The sequence below is a fragment of the Chelonia mydas genome, chromosome 11 (genome assembly GCF_015237465.2).
Source record: "Chelonia mydas isolate rCheMyd1 chromosome 11, rCheMyd1.pri.v2, whole genome shotgun sequence".
Lineage (NCBI taxonomy): Eukaryota > Metazoa > Chordata > Testudines > Cheloniidae > Chelonia > Chelonia mydas.
This window is the reverse complement of record NC_051251.2, coordinates 48,136,418-48,152,387: the sequence shown is the minus strand read 5'-3', so window position 1 is coordinate 48,152,387 and position 15,970 is coordinate 48,136,418. Positions and strand designations below refer to the sequence as shown.

The 15,970-nt window shown below is 40.4% G+C and overlaps 1 protein-coding gene and 1 long non-coding RNA gene across 2 annotated transcripts in view; one reads left to right on the top strand and one right to left on the bottom strand.

Annotated features, from left to right (window-relative positions):
- Positions 1-15,970, bottom strand: part of ZNF804A (zinc finger protein 804A) — a 236,633-nt gene that overhangs the window by 13,291 nt on the left and 207,372 nt on the right. The gene's annotated exons all lie outside the window — the stretch shown is intronic.
- Positions 1-15,970, top strand: part of LOC122462375 — a 298,741-nt gene that overhangs the window by 265,297 nt on the left and 17,474 nt on the right. Inside the window, exons 4-5 of the long non-coding RNA XR_006284883.1 lie at positions 5,737-5,813; positions 6,219-6,281. This is a non-coding gene — a long non-coding RNA (uncharacterized LOC122462375). The remainder of the gene's footprint in view (positions 1-5,736; positions 5,814-6,218; positions 6,282-15,970) is intronic.

Sequence of the window (15,970 nt, the reverse complement as noted above, 5' to 3'; positions counted from 1 at the left end):
GTGTTAGAAATCACACATTTAGGTAGTTCAGCAATATTCAAAATATTACATCAGATTACTGCATGGACCTTTCCTGAAATATATTTACTGAGTAAATGTATGTTGCTCTATCTTTTTACTTAAACAATTTAGACCAAGTTCATCCCTGGTGTAATTCCATGGAGTACAACGGAGTTACATCAGGTATTAATTTTGTCTGCTATGTTGAAAGGAAAAAACAACAGCTATGTGTGAAAAACATTTTTGATGCACTGGCCAAAACAATCCAGAAATGTATTGTATCTGACTTGGTGAATAGCTAAACTTTCCCTTACGTACAGACTTAGAGCACCTATGCCTTAATTTGCCTCCGCTCAGAATCATAACTGCTGCCTCCACATTTTCTTTGTGAAAGCAGGTTTCACCCACACCCGTTATCTTCTGTGTTACTAGCCTGAGAAAAGGAAAGTTTAGAATGTTGTTTCCTTCAAATGATAAGTCTCTTTTTCTTGGTTACTGTCAGCTTCCAGATCATGGCAAAATTTGTGCTCCAGTTGAGTTCAAAACCATACCTCTCACAGAAATTTTGCTGATTTCTACTACAGGTCATTGATGTGGTCATCTTACACTTCTGTTTTCAACAATGAGGTAATCACTTATTCCATGTATGCAATGGGATCAGGAGCTTTCCTCTCCAGTTGGAAGTGGATGCCAACTCACCAGATATTTTTGTTTCTGACCTGATTCTCCAACACCATCTCAATTCATCCATCTGAGATTGCTTTGTAATTAACACAGCTTTGTCTCACTGCCATTCATCAAGTAAATCTATTTGTTTGGGTGTGCCTCTCTTCACCCTACACAAACTTTGCTCCAGATGAATCATGCAAACAAGCAATTTGTTTCAGATTAAAGTTTAATCAGGTCTTCCAGTGAAACCATTTTTGTCTCAGATCTACCAGTTTTTTTTTAATTTGAAGAACATGGCTGCAGTAAAGGACTTTGAGCAACCAGAGATTTTGATTTCAGAGGATCTTTCAGATCTTCTTCCAGGGGTCACCCAATGAAATTAATAGGCAGTGGGTTTAAATCAAACTAAAGGAAGTATTTCTTCACACAACGCACAGTCCACCTGTGGAACTTGTTGCCAGGGGATGTTATGAAGGCCAAAACTATAACTGGATTTAAAAAATAATTAAATAAGTTCATGGAGGATAAGTCCATCAATGGCTATTAGCCAAGATCATCAAGGACACAACCCCATACTCTACGTGTCCCTAAGCCTCTGACAGCCAGATGCTGGGACTGGATGACAGGGCATGGATTACTTGATAATTGCCTTGTATTTTTCATTCTATTTGAAGCATCCGATATTGGTCATTGTCAAAAGATAGGATAGTGGGCTAGATGAACCATTGGTCTGATCTAGTGTGGCCATTCTTATGTTCTTTGCTTTTAGCAAATTTCCCAGTATCTGACCTAGATGACTGTCTCTATAATCCCTTCAAATTTTCAATATTAATATAAACCAGCCTCACTACATCTTATACCCTATCCATCCAGGAGTCTGTTATAAAAATATCTTCCATCATGACTGCTAGTGTCCATTCCTTCCTTCCCATAACATTTTAAATTCTCCACACAACCCACTTTCCTTTTGCTATAGTAATAAATAATGAGACTAGCCGTTAATGCAAATGAGTTTCATATATGCATATAACAATCAAGAGCCATGACTTTGTTTATAAGTGAGGTGTAAGTTGTAGGAAACCTTTTACCCAAAAACATTTGTGCAGGTCTGATAAATCTGCTATACTCCACTTTCTGATAAATGTTTTTTTTCCCCTTTTTCATTGGTTTTTCTGTATTATAAAATTTCACAAAGATCCACAGTCACACACTGACCTTTTGTACTATAATGTACCTTGCAGCTGCACGTAATGTGAGCCAAAACCATACCTGCTAAATTTGGCTCTGTACATAGCCAGTTTAATACTTTTTATAGTTCATGAGAGGCTTCTTCCTCATTAAATTGTTCTCCTTTCTTCCAGCTCATACACCACACACTATCTCATTTCAGCTATTTGCCTTAATGCACTCTTATTCTTTCAGTGATACAAATTTTGTTCTAGCATGAACTCCACATCCAAGGTCCTGCTTTTCAGTGTGTTCGTCATGAAAAATAGAAGTTCAAGGATATGCAACACCAAAAAATTTCAAAATATTGAATAGTATTTTAGCTGTGCGCTCCCATTAAAATCAATGGGAATCCTGCAACTAAAAATCCCATATAACACTTGAAAATGTAGCCCATCATATTGCCCACACATCTCCAGCTGTCTTTTTGCCTTGAATCTTCAGTCACAACTGCCACAGTGTTCTAAACTGTACTAGATATCGAAAGAAATAAAGATATTGTACAGAGTGTATGCCGGAGGCTAAACAAAATCAGCAATTTTCCCTCAGATATGGAATAAAAGTACCAGGTGGATAAATGAATAGACAAGGGCAAAAAACCCAACAACACACACACACGCAACTGCAGCAAGAATGGGAGGAGAAAAGTTGCACTATAGGCCCAGTGAAAACCTACATTCACAGACATACCCACACACCCTCATGTACCCACACACAGCACTTGAAATGTAAATGGAACAAACTTTCAAATCTAACTGTACTTTAAGCAAACTGCAAACAGTCAAACCAATTACACTTTTAATCCCGAAAGACAAACACATGCTGCCACCGCAACTAAAACAAATACATGAGCTAACCAAACACAATGCTACCTTATTTAAATTAAACATTAAAACAAACATTTACAGTGTGGCTCACAACAGTAACCAGATTTCCCTCCTGTCTCCTCAGAAAGCCTATCCTGCCTCATTGGGGCTTCAGCTAGCCTGAAAGGGGAGGTTTTCAGTCAATGTCCCATCACCCTCTTCCAGTAGACCAGCTCCTCCTTGCCTTCTGAATCTCCCTCTCCCTTTGCCACATAGTGGGTGACGGTCATCATATCCTGGCTGGAGGGAAGAAGTCATTCTGTTCCTGCCCTTCGGTGCAGGATGCCTTGCTATGCTTCAGTGGGTAGACATGGTGGTGCTGACTTGGACCAAATCCCAAGGAATTCCCTTGGATCTCCTCAGCCAGCCAGCCAGTTCAGGCCCTAGGTCTGTCAGTGCTTCCCTAATGGAGGCCCTGAGGAAGGTGGCAGCAGAAGTGGAAGCCACAGTAATTCTAGGAGCTTCCCAATGGGACAGGTTGCAGCCACCCTAGCGCAGTCCTGGAGGTATCCACCAGTCTCAGCTACTTTGTGCTCAAGATCCTGCAGCCATGACCCTCTTGTAGGGAATGAAATGGGGCAGCTGCAATAGTTCTGAATCCAGCAGGATGAGTGGAATCTGTCTCTGGCCCTGTTTCACTGCCTGGTGGGTATCTGATTGATGGGGGAGCGTAAAATGGGAAAGCAACCCTTGTTCCTCACATGTGGGGATGAGACTGAGTCTAGAGTGAGTCAGCTCTAGCCTCATAAGTGAGCCCCATAAGTGTGTGTTGCTGTTGTGATCACCTGGAGAGCTGTTATTTCCTCTGGACCTAGTGTCTCCCTTCTCTACTTCTGGATAACAACTATTTCTGATATAGGAAGCCACTTTTCCTCTTCCCTGCTTTCTTCATCCTTCTGCAGGGCCTGGCTGGGATGGCCAGCTGGCAACTTGGGCTTTGACCCCCTGGCTTGCACTAGACTTTGGAAGCCACTGAGTGAAAAGAAGACTGTCTTGCTTACCTTGAGAATTAATTGGGTATGGCAGACAATGTATTACTTTAAGGTCTTGTCTTCACTACATTGCTGCTTGAGCTATAACTCAAGGTTTGCCCCATAGTCCAACTCCCATCCACTCACAAAAATCTCTAGCTTGAATTAAGTGGTGCTTTATGCTTGGGCCAGCTAGCCTGTCTGGTGCTAGGGCTGATGCACCCTAGAAATGCAATGGGCATGCAGCAGCTGGAGTTACAATTTTTCAGCTTTAATCCTACCACTTTGTGTAGCAAGAATGTTGTTTCACAATGTGGTCACTCTCACTCTGTTCTCACTTAAACTAGGCTAACTCAAGTGGAGTAACTCAAGTGTACTAACTTCAGCTACCTGTTGCAGTGAAGAACAGCCCTTAAAACAAAAAACCTTTGGTGCTTAATGATGAGTGTCTTAGGCTCCTGAAACAGCTAGTTTTTAAATGGATGTTTGAATGTTATGTGTTGTGTCATTGACCCAGGATGTATCTTCTGTTCTCACTTGGCAGCAGCCACACCTGGTACCAGATGGCCACACTATTCTATTTGATTGACAAGGAGGCTGCAGGATTATCTACTGGGCAAGCAGTAATTCTTGCCTCCTGCTTTCAGTGGCATTTCATTCTGGCAGACAGAATAGATTTTGAAGGCAGATATTAAGGTTCGCTCAGATATCTCTGCTGGCTCAGTTCAGTGTTTTCAGTGGGGGATTGATGTGTATTTCAGTGGGGGATTTTCACTGCGAGTTCTGTTGGTCAATAAAGGGATATTATTTTCTTAGAATTGCTGCTAATTTTGGTGGTAATTATGTGTCGAAAGATTCGGGAATAAATGGGTTCTTTCTTGGTCAGATAACCTAACTGCAGTCCATATTATCAACAGGTGTTGGGCAGGTTGCTTTAAATCAAGCAGCTTATATACATGTTTATGCTACTGCTTGGTCACCTTTGGAATCGATAACAACACTGCCAATATTTTCTCTTGTTTCAAGGTAAATAGACTATGAAGCAATGCCTCAGGCCAGTTTTGAGCCAGTTGTTATGCCATCGTTTTTGTGGATCTTGGCACATGAGGGCACTGCCAAAGATCACTAGCCATTTGGACATAGAGAAGTGACAGTGCCAGGTTTTCTGACTTCATGTCATTCAAGGTGCATTCAGGTCTTTCCTTACATGACTGGCCCATACCAGAAGTGCATTTAATGAAGTTTGCGGAAGTGCCCAATAAAATGTGTGTTATATTTCTTTTGCTATTTCCTCTCTCTAATATTTTGCTCTTTTTCACTGAGTTGTAAAAAAATGCAACTTATTTAGCTATGCTCTGTGCCTGTCTTTGCCATAGCGGGTGATGCTGCTGCTATTCCATCTGTCTATTCAGATGTTTTCAGATACCAAAAAACATGTTGAGAAACAGATAAGTGAAATATGCTCACAGATGGATGGGTCCTACTTTTTTTCTACAAGTTCCATATTATATTTCTGGTAGCTGTGTATGCCTTGGAGAGAAACCATGATGAGTCCAATGAAGTTATTTGAAAGGTAAATAATCATATATTACTCCATTGTGTGCTCCCCTAGATAGTCAGCAAAAAAGTGAGTGTCTGTTACTCTGCTAAAAAAGTGCAAGGTTAAACAATTCAAGCAAGACTTTTGGGTGTATGATAGCTGTACTCCAAAGCAAAAGACCAAACATTTGAGGCCTCTTTTCATAAGATTTCTTAACTCTGTGTATTCTTGTCTTCCAATAGATAATATGATGCTGACCCTGGTGCCCACTTTGCACTCATGTCTCTCTTTTCAAACTTATAGTAGTTCATTTCATAGATTCATTCTGAGCACTTAGCATGGTGATGGATATTAAAAATGTATAAAAGGGAGAAAAAACACATTGACATTACAAACGTGGGGTCTTCACTGCATATTGCGGAGCTCAGTAATTTTTGACTGTAAATGTTTGTTTTTCCTCCAGTGAGAAATTTATGCAGTGAATAAGAAAAGACACATGCCATAGGACAAGAGAAGATACAGTATTGTTGAAGATAAAAGGTTTGTTTGTTTATTAACTTTCACAAGGAAGCTGAGCCAAAGCTATACAGAAATTAGAAAACATCCTTTAATAGCACTTCATTTCAATTATTGTAATGACTAAAATATTGTGATTTGGTTTCCATTGAAATTAATGGGGCTACTTCTTTGAGAGACTGCTCGCCAATGTGAGTAGAGGGTTCAAAATCTGCCCTAAATTGTCAATGTTGTATGTTTGTATTTACTGCACAGTGTGATATCTTGATCCTTGCATGGTGCAGGATCAGGAACATAATGAGCACGAAAAAGGATGTTAAACGTTTCCTTGGACAGCTGTATTCAGAGCTGGATAAAGGGCAGATGCACACAGCTGCATATCTGGCTCTTGTATGCAAATAAGTCCCTACTACTCCGTATTTCTTTCAGGCAGCACAGAACTGCAAAGCAAATATCATGATGCCCATCTGAGCCTCTTATCAGCTTAATCAGGTACTATTTGTTCAGTACATGTAAGTTTAAGCAGAGATGAAACATTAAATGTTGGTAAGTAATCAAATTATTCTGTTTGATTGTTGCATGTAAGTAGGTGCCAGTTGTGTCAGGTGCCTGGAGGCAGCTTTAATTTTCATAGCTAACTTTTCAGGGAATGTTTGTTTTTCCTCCATCGAACTTTTTGTTTCAGACTTGCTCTCCTCTCATCTAGTCCTGGATGGTCCTTCGTATGATAAGCAATGGTGATGGATATAATCATTATAAGTGTTATATTAACAACTTACACTATGTGATTTGTATTTTATAACTGACATGCCAACTCCCTGTACAGGAAGTGTAAGTGGTTAAAAAAGGGTCCCTTACTATCTAATCTTCACTGTGTATTTGATACATTTTCTACATGATGTTGCAAGGCTTAATTCAGCAAACACATACTAGTATGCATAGTCAATGGAACTATGGTCATAGTAATGGTCATAACAAATATACTTTGCAGTAGGTGTTAGCAGGTCTAAGTCCTGAGTTACCTTTATGTAGTCTCCAAATGTATGTTTTCCCTCTCTTTTTGAAAGCCAGAGCAAAAGATGTGGCATCCTAGCAAGTAGAGAGCTCAGCAAATAGTGATAATTTAAGTAAGAAATTTCACTGAGAGAACTAAAGGACTGTTGCTCCATTGCTCTGTGCCTTGTGTAGTAATTTACAATGATGAAAAGTGAGGGTAAAATACTACCATTATGACTAGGTGTTCCTCTACATCCATTTTGAATTCACTTGGTGAATGACATCACATGGTGCAGAGCAATGGAAAAGCTGACCCTGAGACTCCAGTACTGCCATTGGATCCATGAAAAGACTCTTATATTCATGCTGAACCCCGTTAATTTTACTGAGACTCCAACCATGTGAATCCAGCTGAAAGATCAAGACATAACATAGCAATGTTTTACTACTTATATAGACCTCAATTGATTGTCCTTCTGTACACCCACACAGGGTAGAAAGGAGGCATAAGGAGCCCTTTATGCCCATGCCCGGGTTACCTACATCACCAGAGTCTGTGCACTGGGGGAGAACATCTGGCCCCAGACTTCTATTCCTTCTTTGGCTCAGGAGGTTGGGAAGGTGGTAGAGCCCTGGCCATGTACATACACCTCAGCTTCCGCAGGGGAGGAAAGTAACCTGGACCATCAGAAGGGTTAGTATGGACTGCTTTCCTCTGAAGCAAAAGGAAAGCTGCAACACCATTGGGAATATCAGCATCCCAATCTGGTTCCTGCCCTGTTCCTGGGGAACTCACTGGGGCTGTAGAGTTACAATCCAGCTCTTAGTATTTACTGTGTATTTGCCAATACAGTCATAACTAGCAGTTTAAAAGCTGGGACTTGTAGTGCACAGCAAATATTTGCATACACATGAAAGAACTTAAGAACAGCCATACTGGGTCAGACCAAAGGTCCATCTAGCCCGGTATCCTGTCTTTCGACAGTGGCCAATGCCTGGTGCCCCAGAGGAAATGAACAGAACAGGTAATCACCAAATCATCCATCCCCTGTCGCCCATTCCCAGCTTCTGGCAATATAGGCTAGGAACACCATCCCTGTCCATCCTGGCTAATAGCCATTGTTGGACCTATCCTTCCTTAACTTATCTAGTTCTTTTTTTAACCCAGTTATAGTCTTGGCCTTCACAACATCCTCTGGCAAGGAGTTCCACAGGTTGACCATGTGTTGTGTGAAAAAATACTTCCTTTTGTTTGTTTTAAACCTGCTGTTTATTAATTTCATTTGGTGACCCCTGGTTGCTATGTTATGAGAAGGAGTAAATAACGCTTCCTTATTTACTTTCTCCACACCAGTCATGATTTTATAGACCTATCATATCCTCCCTTAGTCATCTCTTTTCCAAGCTGAAAAGTCCCAGTCTTATTAATCTCTCCTCATATGGCACCCATTCCATATCCCTAATCATTTTTGTTGCCCCTCATATGGCACCCATTCCATATCCCTAATCATTTTTGTTGCCCTTTTTTGAACCTTTTCCAATTCCAATATATCTTTTTGAGATGGGGTGACCACATCTGCACGCAGTATTCAAGGTGTGGGCATACCATGGATTTATATAGAGGCAATATGATATTTTCTGTCTTATTATCTATCCCTTTCTTAATGATTCCCAACATTCTGTTTGCTTTTTTGACTGCCGCTGCACATTGAGTGGATGTTTTCAGAGAACTATCCACAATGACTCCAAGATCTCTTTCTTGAGTGGTAACAGTTAATTTAGACCCCATCATTTTATATGTATAGTTGGGATTATGTTTTCCAATGCGCATTTCTTTGCATTTATCAACGCTGAATTTCATCTGCCATTTTGTTGTCCAGTCACCCAGTTTTGAGAGATTCTTTTGTAGCTCTTCGCAGTCTGCCTGGGACTTAACTATCTTGAGCAAATTTTTATCATCTGCAAAATTTGCCACCTCACTTTTTACCCCCTTTTCCATTTCATTTATGAATATGACTGGGCCCAGTACAGACCTCTGGGGGACACCACTATTTACCTCTCTCCATTCTGAAAACTGACCATTTATTCCTACCCTTTGTTTCCTATCTTTTAACTAGTTACCAATCCATGAGAGGACCTTCCCTCATATCCCATGACAGCTTACTTTGCTTAAGAGGGGCCTTCTCAAAGGCTTTCTGAAAATCTAAGTATACTATATACACTGGATCTCCCTTGTCCACATGCTTGTTGACCCCCTCAAAGAATTCTAGTAGATTTTCTAGTAGACATACTACTTTTCTACTGCTGGAAAGTCTAATTTAATCCAAGCAGTAGGTTCCTACTGAAACAAAAGCACATAACTGCATTAAGAGCATTTCTTACATCACCTCTACAAGCCTTCTACTAACTTGCAAAGTGATACTTTTTTAAAAAATTCAAGATATAAGCACTTGCAACAATAGCACTTCAGACTAATAGGCTTAAAAACATGGAGAAGCCATAAATTAATAAACACACTCAAGCTAGCAACAACACTTAAAGACTGAAACGTGGAACACAATGCATTTGAATACTGTGATAACAGTAGTAACAGAAGGAGAAATGAGCAAAGGTATCCCAAAAACTTTAAAATGTTTGATACTTTAAAAACTATAATAAATCCAATGTTAAGAGAGTTGACCGTGTTTAACAAAAGGAAATTCAGATAAGTTCACTGGAAAATAGTGAAACTTACATGAAGTGTATGAACATGGGGGAAAACTGTTATGGTGCCGTGCCAGGTATAGCGGGGGCTCTCTGCTCTACTAAGCATGCTCTCCTGGTTTATAACACCCCTGCTATTATAATCCTTTTTTCTCTTGAGCATAGACTAACAATTGTACCAAATTATGTGGAATTTTTCTGACTTTGACAAATATCCAGGCCACTGAACTAATTTTCAGGTCAATAGAGGCATAAACTAGTCAAATTTCAGAGTCCTGGGGATGGATTTTTCCAGTTGGAAGTAGAAATTGATGGAGTCTTGTATTTTTATTGATGCAATCTTGTTTATTTACAAGGAACGTACAGAGTCCTGTTTCTCCAAATGCAGGAGCAAGCAAGAACAAAAGGAGCAGTTTCTTAGCTTACAGCCCCAAGTCCCTGGCCAATGCATCTACAGGACAAGTGCTCTCTCCAGCTTTTTCCAGGGTCACACTGTGATCACTAGCTCCTACTTGGTTTTCTTGCTTTTTGTCTCAGCCATTCTCTGGGTTTTGCTTTCCCTCCTTCCCTCAAACACCAGGTCACAATATCCAGTGGAATTCACCACCCACATAGTGATAGTTTCTGGGCAAATTCTATTAGGCCTTGTTTTAGATGTGGTAACATAAATGTTTCTTCCAAATGTCTTACTGTGAAGGTGCTTTCAAACATAAGTTTGAATGAGGTTTGAACTCAACCCACAACTAGATTTCACCCAGTTAATACACTACTAAGTAGCTTCAGACAGTTGTCATTTTATTTTAAAATCAGCCCATCAGTGAAATATTTCTTCCTCCTTCCCCCAAATGTGGAATTTACCCACTCTAGATTACACCTGCTTTAGGCCCTCCATAGACTAGATTCAAGCTCAGAGCAGTAAAACAGCATTTCCATAAAAAAGGTGCATCATAAAGGTTTTAGGAGCAAGTCAGTTGGGATGGCCTCTATAACTCATGATACATTTTCTGACCTAGTTCCCTAACTTGGCAACCAAGGAAGTTGGATTGAGGACATTAATCAGCATAAAAATGTTCTGACTTGAAAAGAGGATAGCCAACCAAGTGGAGAGACTGGCAACACCCTGGAAAGTATTAAAGGAGAAGCAGTCACAGAAGGGGTACAGAACAGGTGTCACACAACCGACGTGATCAAAGTGAGCATTAGACCTTTAAAAAGCATTAACTTGTAACAGTTCATTCCTGAATGAACATTAGTAAAACTGAAGATCAGAATAGTCGAAAATAATTTAATGTTCGGTGCTTCAAGTCTATCAGTTTATTCCTATTTGTGTGCTTACCAATGGTTCTCTTTGCATCTGTTTAGTTCTTAAATGGTTCCCATCTCTGTAGTATCTAAGCACCATTGATCATTTTATTAACACCCATGTGGGTTAAAATTATCCCCATTGTACAGATGGGAATTAAAAACATTGAGAGATTGCGTCATGGCCAAGATCACTTGGGAAGTCTGGCAAAGCCAAGAATTGAACTCTCACCTCCAGAATCCCAATTCTGTGCCTTTGCTGCAACATCATTCTTCATCTCATTTTGGACTAGTAAAGGTTTGGGGAAGAGAAGTCCAGTTTCTCAATTTGTTATAGCACATTCATGACTTGAATGCTCATTTTAGTTTAAAGAATGAGGAGTACTTGTGGCACCTTAGAGACTAACAAATTTATTTGAGCATAAGCTTTCATGGGCTAAAGCCCACTTCATCAGATGCATGCAGTGGAAAATACAGTAGGAAGATTATATATATACAAAGAACATGAAAAAATGCGGGTTGCCATACCAACTCTAATGAGACTCATCAATTAAAGTGGGCTATTATCAGCAGGAGAAAAAAAAAACTTTTGTAGTGATAATCAGGATGGCCCATTTCAAACAGTTGACAAGAAGGTGTGAGTAACAGGAAAATTAGCATGGGGAAATAGTTTTTAGTTAGTGTAATGACTCATCCACTCCCAGTCTTTATTCAAGCCTAATTTAATGGTGTCCAGTTTGCAAATTAATTCCAGTTCTGCAGTTTCTTCTTGGAGTCTGTTTTTGAAGTTTTTTGGTTGAATAATTGCGACTTTTAGGTCTGTAATTGAATGTCCAGGGAGGTTGAATTGTTCTCCGACTGGTTTTTGAATGTTATAATTCTTGACATCTGATTTGTGTCCATTTATTCTTTTGCATAGAGACTGTTCAGTTTGGCCAATGTACATGGCAGAGGGGCATTGCTGGCACATGACGGCATATATCACATTGGTAGATGTGCAGGTGAACGAGCCTCTGATAGTGTGGCTGATGTGATTAGGTCCTGTGAGGGTGTCCCTTGAATAGATCTGTGGACACAGTTGGCAATGGTAATTTTTTTTTCCTGCTGATAATAGCCCACCTTAATTGATGAGTCTTGTTAGAGTTGGTATGGCAACCCCCATTTTTTCATGTTCTCTGTATGTATATATATATATATATATCTTCCTACTGTATTTTCCACTGCATGCATCTCATGAAGTGGGCTTTAGCTCATGAAAGTTTATGCTCAAATAAATTTGTTAGTCTCTAATGTGCCACAAGTACTCCTCGTTCTTTCTGCTGATACAGACTAACTCGGCTACCACTCTGAAATCTGTCATCATTTTAGTTTAGGGGCCCAAACTCCTCGACGCTCTCAGAGGGATCAAACTCTCCTCCCAATAGCGGAACAAAGAAGACACTTCACATAGCATATTGTTATTTGTTAAATTACACTCAGCACATCATTATTTGTGCTCACTCAGCCGTGGGTGAGAAGCTAAATGAAGACAATCCCTGCCACAGGAAGCTTACAGTTATAGGAAACAAGATGCATCAGGAAGCTGAGAGAAGGAATAATATTATGGTACTTTATAAATATTTGAAATAACATAATCTGGTTAAATGTAGATGCTGCAACTTTATTAAAATCCCTAAAACCAATAGGCCCATTCCCCACCCCCAACTACCTGGCATGGATGTTCCAATGCGGATTTGAACTGGTCACCAATAGCCCTGGGTTCTACTAACCTGAGGATGGGGATGAGGGTGATGCACCCTTGCTAGGATCCTGGCTGGAAGCTAAAGTCCTGTTCCACTCCACTCCTCCACAGATGAGGTAGGAGAGATTATACTAGGGGAGCCACATGCTGCACGAGACATCTCTCCCTACTGTGGAATGTTGTGCTCTGGGCCCATGCCCAAGCAGCCCACTGAGTTACAGGGACCTCACATAGGACCCCTTTTCCCCACCAACAATCCTGCAACCCACCAAAGTTGTGACAATGTCATTTAGCCCCCCAAAACTGGATCTCTGAGATACCGGATGGAATGTGAAAACCCCACAAAGAAGTTTGTCAGTTTCACTAGATGCTACACCCCAAACAAAATTTGGTGATTAGCCTAGGCCCCAGCATAGTAGGAGATCCAGTAGTTAGCCATGCATGGGGAAAGGTGGACTGGAACAGAGCCCAAAATAACTACTTGCTAGCAACAAGCAAGCAGAGGCAAAAATGGCCATTCCCACAAGTAGGAGCAAGGAAAAGCCACCCCTCTCCCCTTGCCCTGTCAGACAAGACCCAATCAGCTGACCTCTCTGGGTCAGGGTCAGGGTCCTTTACTTGGATGCCATGTGAGTTGACCTACCTAGTGACCTGGGAAGGGAGGGAACGAGAAAGGAGAGTGTCCTCCCCTTTCCCCCATATATACATGTTTCAGGGAGAAGGAGAGGGAACAGGGAAGATCATGGCCCAGACTCTTCTGCTTTGGGTCTACCCCTGTCCTCCCCCATCCATAGTATGGAGGTGTGTCCATTGCCTCCACATCATCAAAGTCACACCCTAGCTAGTGAGGTGAACATTCATTGGGTTTACCTCTTGTGGGCATTGCTGAAGAAGCAATCCTTTAAGGGGAATTTTAATGTAGGGAATTTCCAGTCCCCCATGTGGGATGAGCCCGTATTGGGGCGCTCTACTACTCCCCTCACATTCTGCCAGCAACTTTACATAAATTCTTCATATACTGTGTAATAAAGAACAAGGTATATCCATTACTGCTTGAAACTCCCACTGTAGCTGTTTGTAGAATTCTTTGTTTCTAAATGATCAAGTATAGTAGTGGCATATTTATAATGCTCTTTGCACTAGGGCTAGCTGGAAACCAAGAATTCTATTTCATGAAAAATTTAGAGGTTTAAGTGTTTGGATTCATTCCACTTTGGGACAAAAACTGAGACCTTTTGAAACTTTTTTTTGTGAAAAGAACAGAGAGACACCAACCCCCAATGAATATTGAATTTTTTATACGAAATGGAACAGCTCCAACAGGAGAGATTTGAGACAGACCTGTACCAGAACAGCCAATAAGCCATTGGGGTGCAGGAGACCCTGATCTGCCTGAATTGCAGCAGGGACTTGAATCTGGGATTCCTGCAGCCCAAGGAGTTACCTAACCACTCAACAACTCTGTATTCTGTGGGTAAATGGATACGTTTCCACAAAAAAATTGTTTTTGTCAAATCATCACATCCAGATGGGAAAAGCGTTTTAGTGAACTATTTCCAACCTTCTCTATGTTGAACTGCTAGTTGTAAACCATTGAGAAAGCAGGTGAGTGGTAAGGGAGAAGTTCATAACTTTTTTAGTCCTAGCTATTTTATGGTAAATTAATTAAACTAATATGTTGTCATGGTTGCACCTACATACAGGCACAAAAAAACAATCACTGTCTAAGCAGCACAGAGATTTGTGAAATTGTAAACAGTGGTTTCCTCCATGTGGACTAAGCTATACACTGACTAAATAATGAGAAGTTTAATTGCTAAATTGCCAATAGTTGAAAGGATGCAGAAGAGCTGAGAGAGGGACTGCAAACTGCAGTGTGGAAGCTGGGCAAGCCAAATGGGCTTAGTGCAAAATCTGCAAGACGTTAGGGACTGCAAGATGCTGAGTTGTCCCTGGTGACTTATAGCATTTGATGGGGAGGGACGGCACTGGGGGGACAGTCAGATGAGACAGCCGGGTGATGGGCTACTGTAATTCTATGTCCTTTATTTTATTTTACTAATCTGACCTAGAATCAATTTAAGAATAGTGTCTTTTTAACTACATTTTAAAATGGTTTAAATTTCTGGTTAAAATGGTTAAACTTTCAGGTTTTTGTATTGCAGTAATTTCACAGTAAAACAAGATTATTTTCACTAGATCTGGTTAAATAGATTTTGTGTTCGAATATTTAGACACATTTACTTGATCTGTGTCTCATTTCTGCCCTGTGTGAATATTTTAGCAAAACAATGTTACTAGGAGGAGTGGTGCCCAAGTCAGTGAATGTTAGGGAACTTTTGTAGGAAGTCCATTGAGTGAGTGGAGGACTTGTTGGATGGTTTAGAGGATTAGCAATGAGATACAATTTCATCTATACTGTAGGTTGTTAAAGTAACTAGAAACAAAGGCTATGAATGACATGATTTAAGCTTTTCTTTAATTCTGTCCTAACTAGAAGCATAAAGTATTGGAAATTTTGGGAGACTCATGAGAATTCCGTCCCAAAATTTCAGATTCAAAAGATTCTATTTAGGTAATTATATGGCTGTCATCACCTTAGCATTTGAACACCTTTTGCTTCCCCTGTTCTTAGACTGCAGGGTGTCTGTGCAGTCCCTCACCCAAGCTAGAGCAGCCCCAAGAATTGCCAGGACACAGGTTTGCCCTGCCTATGCCTCCTCTCACCTCCGCTTTCTTCATGGAGCTTGTACCTGCTTCCACCCTGGAATAGGCTCTGTACCTGGAGTTGTTGTGGAAGTGACAGAGAGGTAGCAATCAGACATGTTCCCTGGGAGGGATTTTTGCCTGCCGTAAGTCCCCTTATCACCAGCAAGCTATCTGGTGATACAAGCCATAGCACATCTGACCTCATGCTTTGCCCAAGGCTCAGAAAGTCTGTGGCTGATCTGGGTGTGAATCATGAGTCTGTCTAGTGCCTAAACCAAAAGTCCATCTTGCGAGGAAAGAAGGGTTCAGATATGATTTAGATTAGTGGTCTGAACATATGACCAGGAGCCAAGAATATCTGATTTTTAATCTTTGCTCTTGTAGAATATGGTACTCGGACTTTTTTTGTCCCAGTTCTCCTACCTGTAAAATCCTACGTACTTGACCCTAGTTTCCTCTATTTCAATAAATTTAAATTCAAGCTAATATTAATTTTACTATGTATATAAATGTTTAAATATTTCTTTCTACATTAGATATTCTTTGTTGTAGGACTTCATTAATGTTTTCCTGAAAATCCAGATATGCCATGGAAGTGATATGCTGAAAAAATTACAATTTAGTCATCATATCTATTGCCTGACCCACTTTTAGCTTTGTTGGTATAGTCTGTTTGTTGTCTGAGTGTTAACTAAGTTGATCCTTTAAAGTAGGTTCTGCAATGTTTCCC